The 7255-nt window shown below is 46.6% G+C and overlaps 1 long non-coding RNA gene across 1 annotated transcript; it reads left to right on the top strand.

Annotated features, from left to right (window-relative positions):
- Positions 1 to 5549: 5549 nt before the first annotated feature.
- Positions 5550 to 6078, top strand: LOC121844751. Its single transcript, XR_006082157.1, has 3 exons — positions 5550 to 5616; positions 5658 to 5850; positions 6042 to 6078. It is a non-coding gene; the product is annotated as an uncharacterized LOC121844751 (long non-coding RNA).
- Positions 6079 to 7255: the final 1177 nt, after the last annotated feature.

The following is a 7255-nucleotide window of genomic DNA, read 5'->3' as shown; positions in this document are numbered from 1 at the left end:
AGAGGTGATGATACTAGAGGACCAGCCTGATAGGAGCAGACTACCAGAGGTGAGGATACTAGGGGACCAGCCTGATAGGAGCAGACTACCAGAGGTGAGGATACTAGGGGACCAGCCTGATAGGAGCAGACTACCAGAGGTGATGATACTAGAGGGACCAGCCTGATAGGAGCAGACTACCAGAGGTGAGGATACTAGCAGTTAACGGGACCAGCCTGATAGGAGCAGACTACCAGAGGTGAGGATACTAGCAGTTAACGGGACCAGCCTGATAGGAGCAGACTACCAGAGGTGATGATACTAGGGGGACCAGCCTGATAGGAGCAGACTACCAGAGGTGAGGATACTAGGGGACCAGCCTGATAGGAGCAGACTACCAGAGGTGAGGATACTAGAGGACCAGCCTGATAGGAGCAGACTACCAGAGGTGATGATACTAGGGGGACCAGCCTGATAGGAGCAGACTACCAGAGGTGAGGATACTAGGGGGACCAGCCTGATAGGAGCAGACTACCAGAGGTGAGGATACTAGCAGGGACCAGCCTGATAGGAGCAGACTACCAGAGGTGAGGATACTAGCAGTTAACGGGACCAGCCTGATAGGAGCAGACTACCAGAGGTGATGATACTAGAGGGACCAGCCTGATAGGAGCAGACTACCAGAGGTGATGATACTAGGGGACCAGCCTGATAGGAGCAGACTACCAGAGGTGATGATACTAGGGGACCAGCCTGATAGGAGCAGACTACCAGAGGTGATGATACTAGGGGACCAGCCTGATAGGAGCAGACTACCAGAGGTGAGGATACTAGGGGACCAGCAGCAGACTACCAGAGGTGATGATACTAGGGGACCAGCCTGATAGGAGCAGACTACCAGAGGTGATGATACTAGGGGACCAGCCTATCAGAGGTGATGATACTAGAGGGACCAGCCTGATAGGAGCAGACTACCAGAGGTGATACTAGATACTAGAGGTGACCAGCCTATCCAGAGGTGATGATACTAGGGGACCAGCCTATCAGAGGTGATGATACTAGGGGACCAGCCTGATAGGAGCAGACTACCAGAGGTGATGATACTAGAATCAGCCTATCAGAGGGATGACCAGCCAGCCTGATAGGAGCAGACTACCAGAGGTGATGATACTAGGGAATCAGCCTATCAGAGGTGATGATACTAGGGAATCAGCCTGATAGAGCAGACTACCAGAGGTGATGATACTAGGGGAATCAGCCTATCAGAGGTGATGATACTAGGGGGACCAGCCTGATAGGAGCAGACTACCTCTCTCCTGTCTATCAGCCTTAATATTTAATCTGTGGTGATCACTATGAGGTGATGATACAACTCAGCCTCCTTCCTCCGCTCCTCCCCCTTCTCCAGTGCTGTGGATCTGATTCGTCTAGGCGGAGGACGTCTGCGTTTCCTGGTGGCCAAGTCAGACCTGGAGGTCTCAGAGAAGATCAGCGCTTCAGTCCTGCTGACTGGGGACCAGGGATCTCCAGGAAACCGACTACCTCTCTCCTGTCTATCAGAATCTGATGGTGATCCAGGGAAACCGCTGCTCCCCCCCAGTGCTGTGGATCTGACCAGGCGGGAGGAGACTCTGGCCAAGTCAGACCTGGAAGAGAAGATCAGCGCTGCCCCCTGCTGATGGAGGAAGAAGGAGATGGAATTCCAGGGAACCGCTGCCCCCACAGCTCCACCAGGAGAGACGAGGAAGAGAGGAGATGGATTCCAGGGAACCGCTGCCCCCACAGCTCCACCAGGAGAGACGAGGAAGAGAGGAGATGGATTCCAGGGAACCGCTGCCCCCACAGCTCCACCAGGAGAGACGAGGGGATGGATTCCAGGGAACCGCTGCCCCCACAGCTCCACCAGGAGAGACGAGGAAGAGAGGAGATGGATTCCAGGAAGATGGACAGATCCTGGAACGAGGAGATACTCTCCTGGGAGAGAGACGGAGCTTTCCTTCAGTCCCTAGTATCACATGCACAGACACACACATCGGCCTCATCCTCAGAACTCAGACGGTGATGGTTGGAGGAAAAAAACAAACTGAAAATCCACAAATGAATCGATCAAAAGCACCAAAACACTCTGGGAAGACTCAGGAATTGATCAGGAGTTTCGCAACACGAGGAGTCAACAGACAACTTAAAAACCAGACAGACATTCTAACGTTCTTTACTGCGCTGTTACCACGGTAACACACGCCCTGCCTGGATTGGCGGAGGTACCGAGTCCCCCCCCACAACCCCCCTGACTCCCATTGTCTCTGAGTATGACTGCCAAGGCATTCCGACCAATCACCTGCGAATAGTCAGTGATTTGAAGCTAAGTCTAACCAATCAGTCTTGAGCGTTAAAACCCCTTCCAGCCGGGGTTCTTTTAAAGCACAGTGGAGTTAGTTTGGGGTCCGATGCTCCTCCCCTGAAGTCAACAATACAATGCTTTCAATCAAACATGTTGTGGGGAATAGACTCAGAAGCAGGTTCATGTGTGTATGAACACGTCTTTATTCATATTATAACCAAGAGATTGTAGCTTTCTGATCTGTTCTTAAACCTGGGGCCACCGTTAAACAATCTGCTGACCGAACCATTGAGATTCAATGGGGAAATGTCCCAAAATGATGATGTTGGCCTCTCATTGACTGTATATACATGGTATGTACTAACTGCTTGGTTATATGTACATATCAATGTGCCCTTCCACACTCTGTATGGAGGACTGTTGGAGTGACGTGTTCTGTTGAAGAATGTTGTAATGTTCTGATGAAGAATGTTGTAATGTTCTGATGAAGAATGTTGTGATGTTCTATTGAAGAATGTTCTATTGAAGAATGTTGGGATGTTCTGATGAAGAATGTTATGTTCTGTTGAAGAATGTTGTAATGTTCTGATGAAGAATGTTGTAATGTTCTATTGAAGAATGTTGGGATGTTCTATTGAAGAATGTTGTGATGTTCTGATGAAGAATGTTGTGATGTTCTGTTGAAGAATGTTGTGATGTTCTGTTGAAGAATGTTGTGATGTTCTGATGAAGAATGTTGTGGTGTTCTATTGAAGAATGTTGTGACGTTCTATTGTTCTGAAAGAATGTCATCATGAACCCTGTTTATAGCTGATGCTAACCTGTGTCCTGGTCTCGTCCACATTTCTAGACCATTAGAAGATAAGTGATCAGCACTTTCTGACCGCCTGCGCAGGTTGTTCTGAGGGCAGCTCCGCCTCCAGGGAACTGGCAGAACAAAGGCATTGGTTGGATGAAAACTCAGTGACATGTCAGTGGGCGGGGTTTACAGGTGAGAGTCAAATAAGAAAAGGCCTTGGGTGGTAGGTTTCCACAGGTTCTCATTTACAACTGTGACCTGACCAAGATAAAGCAAAGCAGTGCAACACAAACAACAACACAGAGTTACACATGGAGTAAACAAACATGCAGTCAATAACACAATAGAAAAATCTATATACAGTGTGTGGAAATGAGGTAGGGCAATAAATTCAGTTCGTTCCAGTCATTGGCAGCAGAGAACTGGAAGGAAAGGCGGCCAAAGGAGGAATTGGCTTTGGGGGTGACCAGTGAGATATACCTGCTGGGACGCGTGCTATGGGTGGGTGTTGCTATGGCGACCAGCGAGCTGAGATAAGGCGGGGCTTTACCTAGCAAAGACTTATAGATGACCTGGAGCAAGTGGGTTTGGCGTTGAATATGAAGCGAGGGCAAGCCAACGAGAGAATACAGGTCGCAGTGCTGGGTGGTATATGGGGCTTTGGTGACGAAACTGTCATAGACTGCAGCCAATTTAGAGTGTTGGAGGCTATTTTGTAAATGACATCGCCAAAGTCAAGGATCGGTAGGATAGTCAGTTTTACGAGGGTATGTTTGGCAGCATGAGTGAAGGAGGCTTTGTTGCGAAATAGGAATCCGATTCTAGATTTAATTTTGGATTGGAGATGCTTAATGTGAGTCTGGAAGGAGAGTTTACAGGCTAACCAGACACCCAGGTATTTGTAGTTGTCCACGTATTCTAAGTCAGAACCGTCCAGGGTAGTGATGCTGGACCGGCGGGCAGGTATGGGCAATGCTGTCTGATGGCCCAGTGGAATAGGGACTAGAAGGTCCCAGGTTCTAATCTTACCAATGGCCTTTGTTTATTTCAGCGTAAAGCTGATACCTAGAGTCAATGGTCCCCCCGACAATGACTTTAATGTTTGATAATCCAGATCTGTTTACACTCTTAACATAAAAGATACGTCTCCCTGACTATCTGGGCAGCTGGTCGGATCACAATCGCTTCTTTAAGAAATAATAATCGTCCACACCTGGGGGAAAATAAATAACGTAGGTACAATCAGAATGTGGAGAAGATCAGGACACATGTGAGCACCAGGTATAAAACAGGCCCTGAAGGAGTTAAAGCCAATATCCTCATGTGCGTCGGTCGACACATCAATGACATCATTATTTAACCTTGTATTTGTACTTCATAGTGTTAACGGTTTGTACCAGTTCTTGTTTCATACAAGCAGCATGTCTCCGATCTGATGACTTTTCAATATTTATACTCTTAAGCACCACAGGATTATTGACTATTAATAAACTGTTGACAGGAAGTGACAACGTCTCTTTGTCCTCATTCTTTGAGAGAAAAAAAAAAGGATTCAGTGTAAAATGTGCTCTAGTCGCACGGCTCACGATGATGCACTCTGAAGGGTCACTTGTACAGCGTTTAACGTGAATCTCCGCAGACATCTTGGAAAACGCCTTTAAAAAAAATGCCATGTTTTCAGCTGTATAAGTGATGTGCGCTATATAGTTCATGTAAATAAATAAATACATTTTTTTTTTTTTTTTTAAAGACTGCTGGACACAGCAGATCAACGAGATAATTTTATTTGTGCTACAAATTTTTTAAAAACAGATCAAACATTTTAAAATACATTTTTACTTCTCAAAAAACAAAAACACAAAAAAGATTTAATAGAATAGCAAAAATACTTTCAGCTAAACGCATAACATCTCAACCCACCTTGAAATAGCTTTCGTTTAGCAGTGTTTTTTAAATTTATTTATTTTATGTTGGTTTTTGTTCAACAATCATAGATTTTATATAAAGACTTGTGATCAGCAGATGAGAAAAACAACATTGTGAAGTGTTACATATTACTGTATTGAAGTGTTACAACAAAAAAAAAAGATGTCCTGATTTAGTTCTAAACAGACAGGCTAAAGCTGAGGAATAGAACCTACAGAACCTAGTACATTCCCATCAGTAGAACCACCTCTGGACCAGCACTCTACTGCCGAGACGAGAACACTAGGGGCGGGACAACTACTAGGCTACAGCAGACACTACAGACTAAAGAGTCAGAGGGTGAGGAGTCAAACAGGACAGCGTCAGAGCGAAACAGGAGGGGAGGAGTCAAACAGGACAGAGTCAGAGAGAAACAGGAGGGGGAGGAGTCAAACAGGACAGAGTCAGAGAGAGAAACAGGAGGGTGAGGAGTCAAACAGGACAGAGTCAGAGAGAAACAGGAGGGGGAGGAGTCAAACAGGACAGAGTCAGAGAGAAACAGGTAGAAACAGGAGGGGGAGGAGTCAAACAGGTCAGAGTCAGAGAGAAACAGGAGGGCGAGGAGTCAAACAGGACCGAGTCAGAGAGAAACAGGAGGGTGAGGAGTCAAACAGGACAGAGTCAGAGAAAACAGGAGGGGAGAGGAGTCAAACAGGACAGAGTCAGAGAGAAACAGGAGGGAGGGTGAGGAGTCAAACAGGACAGAGTCAGAGAGAAACAGGAGGGTGAGGAGTCAAACAGGACAGAGTCAGAGAGAAACAGGAGGGTGAGGAGTCAAACAGGACAGTCAGAGAAACAGGAGGGTGAGGAGTCAAACAGGACAGAGTCAGAGAGAAACAGGAGGGTGAGGAGTCAAACAGGACCGAGTCAGAGAGAAACAGGAGGGTGAGGAGTCAAACAGGACAGAGTCAGAGAGAAACAGGAGGGTGAGGAGTCAAACAGGACAGAGTCAGAGAGAAACAGGAGGGGGAGGAGTCAAACAGGACAGAGTCAGAGAGAAACAGGAGGGTGAGGAGTCAAACAGGACAGAGTCAGAGAGAGGAGGAGGGGAGTCAGGAGTCAAACAGGACAGAGTCAGGAGGGTGAGAAACAGGAGGGTGGAGGGTGAGTCAAACAGGACAGAGTCAGAGAGAAACAGGAGGGTGAGGAGTCAAACAGGACAGAGTCAGAGAGAAAACAGGAGGGTGAGGAGTCAAACAGGACAGAGTCAGAGAGAAACAGGAGGGTGAGGAGTCAAACAGGACAGAGTCAGAGAGAAACAGGAGGGGAGGAGTCAAACAGGACAGAGTCAGAGAGAAACAGGAGGGGAGGAGTCAAACAGGACAGTCAAACAGGAGAGAGAAACAGGAGGGAGAGTCAAACAGGACAGAGTCAGAGAGAAACAGGAGGGGAGGAGTCAAACAGGACAGAGTCAGAGAGAAACAGGAGGGTGAGGAGTCAAACAGGACAGCTTCAGAGAGAAACAGGAGGGGGAGGAGTCAAACAGGACAGAGTCAGAGCGAAAGAAAAAGGGAGAGTTAGATTATTATAATTTTTTTAAGTTATAAATTGTAGCTGTGTAGTTAAGTTGAGTTGGTCCCACCTTTCAATTCCCCTGACAAAAAGGTTCTTCCTGCTTACAGAGTATCACAGTCTTGTTTATTCTGTAACGTTGCAGAGAGAGAAGCACGTTTCAGATCAGGACATGGGGTTTGTTGACTTGTAGGGAAGGGTGATGGAAGTTATAACCTTCTGGAGGTCTGCAGTAGTGCACTATATAGGGTACAGGATGCCATTAGGGAAGCAGACTTCCAGAAGGTTCTACCTCCTTCCCTGCAAGTCACAAACACCATGTCCCGATCAGAAACGCGCATCTCTCTCTGCAACATTACAAAATAAAAGTCCTGTTCTGAAGCAGTCTGCAACATTACAAAATAAAAGTCCTGTTCTGAAGCAGTCTGCAACATTACAAAATAAAAGTCCTGTTCTGAAGCAGCTTGCAACATTACAAAATAAAAGTCCTGTTCTGAAGCAGTCTGCAACATTACAAAATAAAAGACCTGTTCTGAAGCAACTTGCAACATTACAAAATAAAAGTCCTGTTCTGAAGCAACTTGCAACATTACAAAATAAAAGTCCTGTTATGAAGCAACTTGCAACATTACAAAATAAAAGTCCTGTTCTGAAGCAGT

Source organism: Oncorhynchus tshawytscha, unplaced genomic scaffold (genome assembly GCF_018296145.1).
Source record: "Oncorhynchus tshawytscha isolate Ot180627B unplaced genomic scaffold, Otsh_v2.0 Un_contig_7308_pilon_pilon, whole genome shotgun sequence".
Taxonomy (NCBI): Eukaryota; Metazoa; Chordata; class Actinopteri; order Salmoniformes; family Salmonidae; genus Oncorhynchus; species Oncorhynchus tshawytscha.
This window is presented reverse-complemented; position numbering and strand designations above follow the sequence as displayed.